The sequence below is a fragment of the Opisthocomus hoazin genome, chromosome Z, assembly GCF_030867145.1.
Source record: "Opisthocomus hoazin isolate bOpiHoa1 chromosome Z, bOpiHoa1.hap1, whole genome shotgun sequence".
NCBI lineage: Eukaryota > Metazoa > Chordata > Aves > Opisthocomiformes > Opisthocomidae > Opisthocomus > Opisthocomus hoazin.
Genome location: NC_134454.1, coordinates 85,781,006 through 85,794,350, shown reverse-complemented (window position 1 = coordinate 85,794,350; position 13,345 = coordinate 85,781,006). Strand labels below are relative to the sequence as shown.

At 45.6% G+C, this 13,345-nt stretch overlaps 1 protein-coding gene across 5 annotated transcripts in view; it reads right to left on the bottom strand.

Annotated features, from left to right (window-relative positions):
* Window positions 1-13,345, bottom strand: part of SETBP1 (SET binding protein 1) — a 272,596-nt gene that overhangs the window by 151,769 nt on the left and 107,482 nt on the right. Inside the window, exon 1 of one of the 5 annotated variants that reach the window (XM_075410722.1) lies at window positions 705-774. The exons of the other annotated variants lie outside the window; for them this stretch is intronic. The gene's annotated coding sequence lies outside the window, so the exon portion shown is untranslated. Of the gene's footprint in view, window positions 1-704; window positions 775-13,345 lie in introns of those variants that run through there. 5 annotated transcript variants of the gene reach the window in all.

The following is a 13,345-nucleotide window of genomic DNA, read 5'->3' as shown; positions in this document are numbered from 1 at the left end:
TCACTTGCAGCAAAGGAGAAAGAGAAAGAAGAGATGACAGCATCTCTTCTATGCAAGCCCAAGTCAAGCTGCAGCAACTGCATGCCTTGGGGCACAGTTGAGAGGAGGAAAAGCAAGGGATCAGTCACTGCAGACACCCTTCTCCATACCAAACCCGCTAGTGTCGCCTCAGAAATGAGTGTACCTCCTATCAGCATTAAGTTGGGGCTCAGATTTCAATCCTCCGCAGACGAAGGACCATTGTTCTGTGAGAAGATGTGAGAAGAAGAGGGTGAGGAGAGCAGGCTGGATAACACCTTGAAGTCTCCCTAAATTCCCCACTATTTATCACAGTTGTTCCACAAGGCTTCGCTTGTGCAGAATTAGGTGCTTCAAAACCAGGTCTACTTGCCTGAAACTAAAGGTGAGTTTTGAAGTAGTTTGGATATATACTAGGGCATGGTTTTCAGGTCAGAGAGAGGTCACAGAGATCATCCCACACCTGGGACTACAAACTGGGCCAAGTTAACAACCCGACAACCCACAAGCTTCTGAGATGCAGCAAGTTAATGAGCTTCTGCCCATGCTGTAGAAAGGTCTCCTTGAACTTGACCTGCTGGCTGTGTGAGTGCTAAAACTGCTGTTAAAACAGGTTCTGGACCCTTTTTTAACCCCAAAGGCAGGTTTTTTCTCTTTCTCCAGTCTCCAGTTTCTGCAAAGCTAACCTAAAGCTTCCGATCCAAATGCCAGCTTGATCCAGAGAGGAGCATGTCTTTGTGTCGGGGGCAAGATATCTTCATTCAGCTTCCACTATTGCACTGCTACAAGAATTCTTGTGATGGTAACAATTTTTAAAAGTTTTTTTAAAAAAATAAGCTTCCATAAATTAAAAAAAAGAGAGTACCTTTTCCTAGCCTCTGTGTGGACCAACAGAGGACAAAACCATTTCTTTTAGACAAAAAGCACAGCAAAACTCCAGCCCACCCCTTGCAAATTATTCCACCTTACAAATTGCTGTCAAAGCTTCGGACCTGTATGATTTTTTTTGTTTGTTTTATCCAGGCAAGCTTTGCAGGAAGGGGCTTTTGCAACCAAAGCACCAGCTCTGCATTAACCAGGTGCTCAAATGAGCTGTGTAGCCACCTGGAAGTTGCCTCATCCCCCCAGCAAATGAGAAGCAGAGGGGAACACCAATGCAGGCAACACTGCACCTTGCAGAGATTCGCGTGTCCTACAAGTAACCTTGCATCAGGATACAGAGCCACGAGAGCAGCCTTACGGGTACAGAGAGAGGAGGAGGAGGACGACAGCAAGGAGGAGGGGAAGGAATGGCAACAGGGAAACAATCAGAAAAATCCCTGGGAGTCTCCTCTTCCTCCCTAGGAAGAAAACTAAAAAAAAATAAAAATCCCCCTCCACTACGGAGATGGCAGGAGAGGATAAGCACACTTGCTCCTTCACTGCTTTGCTCTGCATCCTTCAGAGTGAGTATCGCAACAGGCACACATGGGCTAGGAAACGGCTATGAGCAAAGTGTTTCTGCCAGGTGCTTCCCACACTGCACCAGCCCCAGGGTGCAAGGGGCTGCACCCCCTCTGCTCCACCTCTACCCCAACTCCCCATCAACGTTCCCCTATCTTTCCCAGAACCCCTAAATAATGTGGGGGGTGGACAATGGGGGACAAGAGGGTCACATTTGAAAGGCAAAAGGGAAGTGGAGAGGCAGGAGAAAACCCCTGAGCCCGGACGGCGGCCCCGCAGCCGCAGCCATTCTCATTCCCGGCACGTTTCTCTGCTCTCCAGTGCAGCCCAGCTTCGAAATATTAGTGCGGCGCAGAGTGCCATTTTCGAGTTGCTGCAGCTCCTTCTTGGCACCGGTTCAGCTTTTTGTCTTGCCTTCTCCTCTCATCACCCAGTGGAGGGAGGAGGAAAGAAAGGAAGAAAATAAAGTCCCGTCACTCCACTGCCGGGGTTGCCAGCCTCCCTGCGGCACCCCTCGCCTCGCCTGCGGCACCCCGCACCCTCCCACCCCACTCCCAACTGAACCCACCCGGCAAACATAAATCTCTTCCCACCTCCACAGCAGCCAGTCCACAGCCTCCTTCCCCCCTCCCTCCCACCCTCACCCCCCCAACCCCTTTTCATGGCTCTCTCCTTTATGCTCCTCTAAATTTTTCCAGCCGAGCGTTACAACATTCCACCCCCCCCCTTTCTTCTCCATCTCCAGCCCTCCCACCTCCTCCCCTCACATCGGCAAAAAAAATCGTGCCATGCTTGCCAATGCACTGGCATCCTCTCAGAGCGGAGAGCCACTGCACCCACAACATGCCCGGCAGGTCCAATCCAGCTCACAGCTGCCAAAGCGCAGGCGAGCTGCAGTGCTCATGGGCACACACACGTGTGATCACACACGTGTCATGGGGCAGGACCTGCTCTGTTCGCATCCCTTGGCATTGCTGTAAATACAAGCATCCTGCAAGCTTGTATTTGGCAATGGAATTCCTCCTCCCGCTTGTGGGGCTGGGAGAAAAACAGAGGTGGAATAACGAGTGAGGGAGGGAGGGTGTGTTTTTTTAAGCAACCCAAACATGGCCCTGAGTGCTTCCACCAACAACTTCTCAGCCTGCTGTGCCAGTAATCAGCTGCCGGTTCCAGCCTGGCACCAGCTTTGATTTGTTTTTCTCTCCTCTTAAACGCCCTTTTCTCAAATATTTATTCCCTTATATTTTTTCTTTTCCCTTTTTTTCTTCCCTTTTTCCCTCTTAGCTCATCCATAGAGGGGCTCCCTCCCACAAATCCAAAGTGAAAGCAGTGCCAAAGGGACGGAAATGTGATGTAACACACAATGGACCAAGAAGGGGTGAAAAAAACCCATACGCACACACAACGTGTATGCTCTTCTCTGAGAAAGAAAGAGAGAGTGAGAGATGCCCTAAAAGCAGGCAGAAGGACCCTTGTGCATGCCAAGACGTGCAAGCCGCAGTCCGCTCCACGAAGGAGGGAGGAGACAGGTTTGGTTGGGAGGCAGTGAAGAGGTTGAGGTAAAATGCACGTTCTCCATGGAAAGGACCCAAGAGAGCCAACTTTCAGCCAGCGATGTGACTCCAATTAAACCGGAGTTTGAAACACTGACATATGCATGACGGAGATAAAGTGGTGTAAAATGCACCTTCTCTGGTGCCTGGAGCAAAGGGATTTGGAGAAAAAATATAATAATGCTGATGCTGATGCTGGGGATGGCTTGGGAATGAGATGAAGGGAGGAGAGAAGATGCACTGAGGATTCAAGCATAGTGGGACAAGTGTATTAAACTGCAAGCCAGGCTGGCAACCCAGAGCAGGGTACGGCTCTGTAAGAGACCTTTGGTGTGCTGGGGAATTTTTGTGAGGCTGGCTGGACGGCTTTGTCCACTGAGACATATCAGGAGTCCTCGGAAGCCACAGGAGTTAAAGGGCGGTGAGACAGATGGACACTCACTGTGTCTCAGGCCCAGTGCCTCCACTCACTGTGTCAATGAGTCCCTTGGGAGGCCCACCAAAAGTGCCAGGAAAAGGCTGATTCTCGTTGAACACGCTCTGGACACCCCGGGAAATAGCAGAGCAACCGGCTAGAAAGCGGGGTCACAGAGACAGACCGGGAGACAGACAGACAGACAGCATGCTCGGAGTGGTACAGACAAAACAGCAGTGTCCTGAGCAGCTGTCTAATATGTATCTTGGCAAAATCTCGCCTGGCTGTGGATGAAGCAGAAATCGCGGGTTGGAATTGTAAACCTGTCAGTCGGTCCGACTTTCGCTTCCCTGGCCTGCACGCCTAAGGCAGGAGGAAAGCGGAGGGCTGGGTGACATCCTCTAGCTGCCAGGAGCCTCACAGAGGAGCTGGTCCTTCAGCCACCACCAGCTGCTCCCTGTGGAGCAGCTGATGGGCAGGAGCTGAATCGGACTTAAAACAAGAAGATGTCCTGCTGTGACAGCACTCGTTAAGGGATGTGTGGGTTTCCATAGTTAAACCGAGCTTCGGGCCTGTGCCCTTAGGGGCACCTCTGCCTCTGGGATTTGTCCTCCAATGTGTGCAAGGTACACATTGGAACTTTCTGCAGGTCACCACAGCATGGCTAGGGCTGGCTGGGTTGGATGGAGGATTCTGCAAGTAAGGCCACTAAATCCCCTCTTCTAACGTGGTTTCACTGTCCTCGGTCTTTTGCACAGAGATGTCATCCATCACTGGCAAAGTTTCCTCCAAACCTCTTCTTCCAAAGTCAGCCGGTATGCATTGGAATCCCCTCTCCCAGCCGGTTCACACATCTGTTCTCTCTCTTCATTATTCTTCAGGCTTAGGGTGGGTTTCTGCCTTCCCACCAGCCTTTAGGACCGAGTGCTGGCACGTGGCAAGGCAGACTGGGTCCCTCACGTGTGCGCACAGCAAAGCAGACCCTGCAACCTCAGTCGGGGCTCCTGGCAGAGGAGCGTCCCCACCCGCAGGTATCTGTAGCTCGTTGAAGTGACCCCCAGACAGAGGCGCTTTCAGATCCTTTGAGTCAAAAGGCGCTATAAGTAAAAGATATTACAGACTAACAAGTTCTCATCTGCAAACTGGAGTGGGAAAGAATGTTTTAGCATCCTATTTCTAAGCGCATTAACTCTTGACAGACATGATTATTCGGGTCTTCAGAGTTGAAAACTTCACACAGTACGCAGTACATTGAGTCCACACACTTCATCTTCAGTTCCATCAGCTCTTAAATTTGCACTGCCCCAATGCTATATAACCCCATTGCAGCCAGCATCCAAACACTGTGTCACTGGAGGGGGGCTACAACTGTAAACATACACTCTGCGGTGATCTTTCCCAGGAAAAACTCAGCCTTCACCGCTGTAAGCTCACCATAGACAAGCGACTAAAGATTTTTATCAACTGGCTTCTGATGCTTCTCTTCCCAGGGTGAGCAAGCAGTTTGTATCAATCTGGCTTGCTTTAGTGCAGTGACCCAGCGCTGTGCTCCGCTGCTGAAAGTTCAGGTCCCAGCTGTAGGGCTAAACTCTTGCTGATTCTGTGCTGATTTCTCGATCTATGTCACCCACATTGCCAGGAAGGGAGGGATGTTAGTTTTTTGCAGGCTGGAAAAGAAAGCAAACAATCATCCAGAACACGGAGATGTGGCAAAGAAGAAGGGGGAGGAAAGAAATCTCAGAGTGTGCGGGGAGGCTGAGGAGAGGAAATCCTTCGGGCAGCACAGGGCACTTCATTGCCAAGAAAGCCAATGGGATCCTGGGGTGCATCAAGAAGAGTGTGGCCAGCAGGATGAGGGAGGATCTCCTTCCCCTCTACACTGCCCTGGTGAGGCCTCATGTGGAGTACTCTGTCCAGTTCTGGGCTCCCCAGTTCAAGAAAGATGAAGAACTACTGGAGAGAGTCCAGCGGAGGGCTACAAGGATGGTGAGGAGACTGGAGCATCTCTCCTGTGAGGAGAGGCTGAGGGAGCTGGTCTTGTTCAGCCTGAAGAAGAGAAGGCTGCGACAGGACCTAATATATACTTATAAATATCTGAAGGGTGGGTGTCAGGAAGATGGGGCCAAGCTCTTTTCAGTAGTGCCCAGTGACAGGACAAGGGGCAATGGGCACAAACTGAAGCACAGGAAGATCCATCTGAACATGAGGAAGAACTTCTTCCCTCTGAGTGTGATGGAGCACTGGAACAGGCTGCCCAGGGAGGTTGTGGAGTCTCCTTCTCCTGAGATATTCAAGACCTGCCTGGACAAGGTCCTGTGCAGCCTACTGTAGGTGACCCTGCTTTGGCAGGGGGGTTGGAATAGATGATCCCCAGAGGTCCCTTCCAACCCCTACCATTCTGTGATTCTGTGATTGCGTTCTTCTTTTTCTTCACAGAGGAGAAAATCTTGCTCAAGAGACAATTAAAATGTTATGGGCAAGAAAAGCTTTCAGGATGCCTCACAGAACGTGTGTGTGTGTGCAGGTGCATGGGGAGAGATGCAGAGAGAGAAATCAGTATTAGTGAGTGGATGAACTACAAAAAGGTGGGTGGTTTGTTTTGGATAGAGATCCGCACATGCAGATGCTTATCTAAAGCCCTCAGTCTTCAGAGCAAGGCTGGGAATGTCTTAAAACACACCTTTCTTACACGATTTCCAGTATCTCTCAGAGCAGTTGCCCATGCCAAAAATACTACAAAAACAGCTCCTCTTCTTCTTCTTCTTCTTCTTCTTCTTCTTCTTCTTCTTCTTCTTCTTCTGCTTCTTTTATGCAGTGTTTTGGCTCTTCTGCTTCTGGTTCCAAGGAAAACCTAAAACCACAAGTCTTTGACTTACAGGTTGGACTGTGCTTATTTAATGTCAAGCCATCCTGGTTCTCATGGCTGCACACATATGAGGGAAATAAGGAAAAATGGTGTTGTGATCGTACGGAAGACTCCCTGGAAATCAGCATAAAAACAAGCCGGCTTCCCTAAGAGAGAACTACAAGACTTGATTGTTCCCACCTTAAGCAGACTACTTATCTGTAAGACGGCTATTTTTCCCATAGATAATGTGTGAAAACACAGCATTCCAAGTTCAAATTAGCCTGTTAGCCTTGGGCGGTTATTAGTCAGTAAATACTATTGAATCAATAAACAAAATAAGGACTTAGAAGAGAGTCTTTTTTCCCTGCTCAATCTGGAAACTCATCAGATCTGCATTAGCACTAATTTGACAGAGAAGAAAGAAAGAAAACAGTTTGAACATGAGCCGGTGGCCTCCAGTTTTCTTAAATCAGAGTGTAATTGAGGTAAAATAGCCCAGGGGTGGTGCTGTTGGGATGAAAGCGGTATGTTTTGTGTAAGTCCTCTGGACGAGCAGGGCTGTTGTAGGACTGGTATTGATCTCTGGCAGGAATTACACTGGGATATCTCAAGTAATGTTGCTCAGTGTGGAAGGCAAATCAGAATCAGGTCAGTGTGCTTTTAAGGATGCTGCCAGAAATCCTATGTCCCTGGACTATTCAACGTGGAAAGGTTAAAAGCATATATATTCACTCTACATGTAGTAAAGGGGTTTGGGGATTGGACTAGATGACCCACAGAGGTCCCTTCCAATCCGTAACATTCTGTGATTCTGTGTCAAGAATGAATGTTTTGCTGTTCAAGACCAGATTATGTTCTTCCTAACTGATTTCTTGTAGTCTTTTTTCCTGTCTTTCCTATTATTTAATAATTACTCAGGCAATGATCTTCAGCTCATCCAAGCAGTTTGGAGACCAAGACTTGGGTCTTTAGTTGTTACAAATCAGGATAACTCAATGTAAGTCAACAGAAATGATGGATGAAGTCAGTGGAAAAGGTATGACCAAGAGTTTATACTATACAGGCTTCCAAAACAACGGCACAGCCTTCTAGACTGCACAGTACGTATAGTCTAAGTATTTTCTCACTGAAGCTGATGGCACTTCTTGTGGGTGACCAAGACAGGTACAGGAGGCCCAAATTCCCATTCGTGTCCATGCGTGAATGGAGAGCAGCTCCCTTACCTATCTCATGCCCTGCTCTTTGCAAAATCTGTTCATTGCATCCTGCTAAATGCTGCATGATGCCGATTATTTTTGTCAAAACTTGGCTCTTCTGCAGCTTCTTTGTTAAGACCATGGGAGGGGTGGGTTTAACTTCTGGCTTGAAAGAAAAAAAGTAAAAAATCTGGACCCTTTTAAGAGTGCTGAATGGTTGAGAAATCTGACCCTCAGATTTTTTGAAAAAGTGACCAAATCGATCTAGTTATTACACCATTCTCTTGCCTATGACTAACACACGGATTGATATTTATTTGGAGAAAATGCTGGCAAGAGATCGGGGTTCCCATTCACTTGTGCTGTTTACTGCTCCCCCGAGACCACAGGCTTCAGCGACGATGGAGCAGACCACTTCACAGGTGCACATTTTATATGCCAAAACGGGTTGTAAATCAGAGCAGGGAAAGAAACGGCTGGAACAATGCTTGTTTGTAGAAGTGACCATTGGAAAGGGCTGTCGACTGCTTTCATTTTACAGGTCTCATCTCCTAAGTCTGTGCTTGCTCACACTGCACTGGTGGGATTGGGTCCCAGGTTGGAAATCCAAGGAGCATGCCAATAATTTGCAAGAATTACATATGGGGTGAACTTGTCCCCGATCTCCATTATTGGTTCAAAACCAGGAATTCTCATACCCTTTCGGACAGATGGCTGGTCCTATTACTTCCTACGTTACATTTCCCTTTGAGGCTGAAAGCAAATCCGCATTCAAGCTGAAAGTAAACAACCTGCAAATTCAAAAGGCATCAACTCGAACTGCCAAAGCATTTGCTGTTTATGCTTCAGATGTCAAACAGACAGTTTCCCACAGCCCTGAGCCTAGACACACAACTAAGTTACACAGCAAAACCTTCCACCCGGCCCAAAAATCCACCCTGTGCAAAACTCAGTCTCCTCTCTGGCGTTTTAAGGGCTGGAGCCTCAGCTGGAATTAATTAATTCAGTCTCTCTGATTTGAATAGAGCTACGCCAATTTATAACAGATGAGGATTTCACCCTTTGGAGGCCAAGTGGGAAATGGCTATCCGCTACTTTTTTAACTGTGTGGTTTGAGAAAAAAATAAAATGTGATATATTTTAAAGACTGAAAGAGCTCTAAGTAAGTTTCTTTCCCTTTCTACACTTAATTTTTCAAGAAACCTATTACAGGGCTTGGTTCTAAAGAATCAGGATTTGCAGAAAAAGGCTTATAAACAACAGAACTTCTAAACACAAACAAAGCACTTTACTCAACTTATTCTGATTCCTGATACCTTCCAAAACCCCAACAAAGGTTAACTAGCAACCTAGGAACGACATCTCTGTGGTATTGCAGGAAATTCAGAAAGTGGAAAGGACTGCATTAACAGTTTGCTTTTTCCTGCTGGGGCTGAATGAAGAGGACACAAGTCATGTAACTAAACCATACAGACAAGAAACCACACCCATATGCCTTAAAATGCTCTGAACATTAGTGCCATGGTGTGCTCCTCGGCAGTAAAGATGTGCAAGATCTTTTTTCTAATAACGTTTTTCTAATAGATTTTGGTGCAAGTCGAACAGCACCACTGAAGACGTAGTCTGCAAATCAGGATTCATTCTATTTAAAGCAACATAACCTCATGGTATACATTCAGGAATGATTACTCAAATTAAGCCTATGATTTATTTTTTAGTCAAGGAGGCCCCACTCACAGACTCAGACGTGCCTTGGTTTTCCCAAAAGTAAACTGCAGGTCAAATATTACACCAACAGAAATGAATGGAGATTTTTAAGATGATGGTAATGGGAAACCAAATTTTAAACTGTTTAACTTGAAGCCACTAGACTGATGCAGCTCAGCAGAGAATTCACCTCTTCTTTCCTCCACCCATCCTTATTTTCACTTTACATTTCAGTGTAAGCTGGCAATTAGTAATACTTTGTCTGTTTATAAAGCCTTCCATCTGAGGATCTAGAAATACTTTGTAAACACTAATGAATTAAGCTTCTTAACACCCCCTGTGAGACAGATACTACTATCTCATTTGCACAGCTCAGAGAAGAGGTGCAGGTTTGCCGAGCCAGCAGCAGAGCCGGGAAGCCGCTCTAGACGCTGAACCTCAGCTTCAGCTCAATAATTCTAGGCTTTCAATGGATGTGGTGATCTGCCTGGCAACTTCTAAAGCTTATAATTATCTGTTGGGACTGCCAGTGTGCCCTGATGTCTGACAAGCTGAAAACACAGAGGGCTGAACTTCTACCCGTAGAGGGAACTTGGGTCCCACTTCCTGTTGGACAGAAACACCATGAATATGCCGTCTGTCCTCACCTGAAAAAAACACTCACAAGTATGATTCTCTGACATTGCAAACAGGATAGAAAAATGGGAATTCCTTTGTCGTTACCTGATTTTTAATAACGCCACCAACACTGGATGAAACAATGCAAAGGTCCAGGAGGATTTCTTTCCTTTTCTTTGCATCTTTAATTGCCCTTCTCTTTTTCTCATGTAATGGAAAGGGAAAATATTCAAGCCTGCTTACAAGTCATGATGTCAAGAGGAACTTACAGGATTTTTAAAGAAAGCCTGAAGGTTTTTTCTTCCAACACTACCAGGAATGCTTAGATCCTTGGCAAGCCTTAGGAAAAGATAAGCATTGACAAAATGCGTATTTTTTTTCCAAAGCACAGTCTTATTGATTTAAGAGCAGCTAATGTCTGGTACCTATTTGAAGCATTTTTCCACGTAGCCCTTCTCCAAATGCATGGCAATTGGACAACTTCCATGATGATTCTTCTGTCTAAAAATACACAGCTCCCCCTCTTTTCAATTTATCACTGAGACAGTCACCTGTTTGTTGTTGAAGTTTTGCCCATTTAATCGTGCACTTAGGAAAGCTTAATACAAACATCAACTAATTCATTGCTGTCACAAAAAGAAAAGACCTAGAAATCATTCATCTAAGCAGGAGTCAAGAGCAAGGGTCTCTTATTTAGAGACTGGTCAATAAGAAACAATGTTGTGGAAGCTCTTCTAAACAGACTAGATATTCTTTTTTTAAAAAAAACGTCTTTTCTTCCACAGATTGAAATTGAGAACAGCAAATATAACATATTTGGCTTTGCTTTCGAAATTTGTTAGTGACCTTGAATCCCAGAAATAGGGCACTACTGAAGAGACAGGCGTTTCACACATTCAGCATGCTGATTTGTGAACTATTAGCAGATTGCTGTTTGCCTAAAAATATGTATTTGAAATTCTTTTCTAAAAACTCTTCTTCATCTCTTCCCAGCTCATGAGCTGTTAAATGTCTGTATGACACAGTGATGTTTGTCTCCTGAACAGAGGGACATCACAATCCCTAGAAGCAGGTTTCCAGCGGGAATATTATAGGCTCTATTCACGCATATTCTCCAGTATTCGCAACCTCCACAAACACTCCCACGCGCAAACATGTTTGCTGGAATATTTGTCAAGAGCAAACAAGACGGGATGGTGGGAGAAAGTGTACAAAGTCTAACCAAGCTTATAAAAACTCAACAGCTAATGAATACTTGTGGAAAATGTCTTTCGGTATTTCCTCAGCTACGGAAGTTAGTTAGGAAAGCCTGTAACGGTAAAACTCTTTTGCTGCAGAACTCCTCATGTACTCTCGAACCGAATGTCGCTTCCATGGCTGTCTTTACTGTGTTCATTCCCATTACATCTGCTGGATCCAGAAGCAGTTTTTTAAAATTTTTTGTGTCTGTGTCAGATGGGTGAGGATATGAACAACTAGACAGAGGCCCAGAAATTCATTTCACATAAGCAGCTCGATGGCTGACAGCTTTTTAATGTCTCTGACCAAAAACAGACTTACAACAGATTCCAATATATATGTTGATTGTTCAATATGTCTCATTGCCCAATATGAGTCACCACAGTGTTACATAGTACCGTAGATCTTCTCTTCAGGCTTTTTTCTTCAGTGACAAAACATCTTTTGGACTGGGTCATCTTCTGTAAGCAAGCCCAATAGGTACCCAAAGAAACACAGCAAGCTCATGTTGCTACAGGACATTGGCTCAAAAGCACACGGCCAGGGAAGGGAGGAGAATTGCAAGGAAAGGCAGGGAACACCCTTGGTGCTACATGTCTGGGTGCTTGAGGAAGGTGAATTATGGATGCTGAGCCAATGCAATAGCACGCAGGTGAGTAGGAGTTCATGCCTGAGAAAATCAGCTCTTACCAAGTGCAAACACTACTTAAAAACCCAAGGCATTGAGATCCAGTAGTTTTAGTTAACAACAACTAAGGGATGAAATTGTGATGCACGGCAGCAGGACACCACAGAAGGTTAACATGAACTTGCCCATTGAAAAACCCTTGCAGGGAGATAGTTTGCTCTTCTTCTTCAGTGAGCTGTACTTTATAAACTCTGGACTAAATTCTGCTCCTAAAGGGAAACTGTAATTCAGTGGAACTACTGGGAACCTCCTCTGCCACGCTACTGATAATGACACAAGACAGGTTAGTCTGTGGTCAGGACCAGGCTGAATTTGAACCTGGGTTCCTCACAATGCTGTTGCAATGTCAAGGCTCACCATAAGCTCTTGTAACTCACCACCGTATCTGTTTTCCAGTAAAGCATGACACTTCTTTTTTCACTTGACTAATACTGAGACCCTCTGTGTGTTTTCTGAGCTGGAGTTTACTGAAAATGACCTTTGCTCTGCTGTGCACACAGCCAGATCACAGAGTAATGAGACTAAGGTGTTCTTTCTTTAAAAAAATGCAAATCCTAGTTCACTGCAAATAGGTTTTTATTTTGCAGATTCTACCTATTAACTGAATACATCACTCCTTACATTTCTTTCTCCTGGAAGGTACGGGAAAGCGATGGACCATCCAGAATTTTTACAGACTGTCCCCTCCGGTCATGCATTGCTAGAGATAGTATTGTATAATGCATGACTTACCTGCAAAGACATTGGAGGAGTAATGATATAAGCAGATGCTCCATCAGCAGGCTTTTAAAACATTGGTATTGCAATCTGAGATGCAGTCAGCCATTACATGCATATGCCCTTTATTTATGGAGCTGATAAAGGCCCTATGTCAGGAGCAGTCAAGCTGCCTTTTTACTTTCTGCCTTTCCTCACATTAAAGAAAATTGCTGTCTGGTTATTTTATTCTCACGCAAGCTCCAGATTTGGGGCAAAAAGCAGGATTTACCTCTTCACTCATCTGTTAAAAATAGAGGTTTAAAAACCAGGCAACTTCATCCAAACAAATCACCAGGGACTCTCTGTAGTGATTGCTCTACTCCTAATACAGATGATGTCTGAAATAGGTAGATCTCCCTGGCGTTATCTACTTCTCTCCATTGGCTAGAAAGGGAGACCAGGACAACTAGCCCAACAGTAGGTGAGAACAGCACAGACACCCACACTATCAGAGTTGCACACATTCACTCATCTATAATTTTAATTTTGTATCCTTTTCTGTCATCAGTGTTGTTCTAGGTAATTTCATGACAGCATCGGACACGTTTTACCCCAAACTCCATTCTAAGCACCAACAGTATATAAGAAAACAGGGGGAAGGCTGGCATGGATCAAAGGGAAGGATGGTGTTAACCTCAGGAGCCACCATACGAGGAGCATTTTGCACTATATATAAATTAGCATTGCTCAGCTGCATGAGAAGTGAAGTTCTGAAGTCTCTCAGTCACGCAGCTGTGGCTCAGGGGAGGATTTCAGTTCACTCTCGGTGCAGTGTTTGATCACTGGTACATCATCCAAAGGTTCACAGCTAAACAGATGATGGGACACAGAAAAGCTCTTCTTCCTAACACTGCAAAGGAA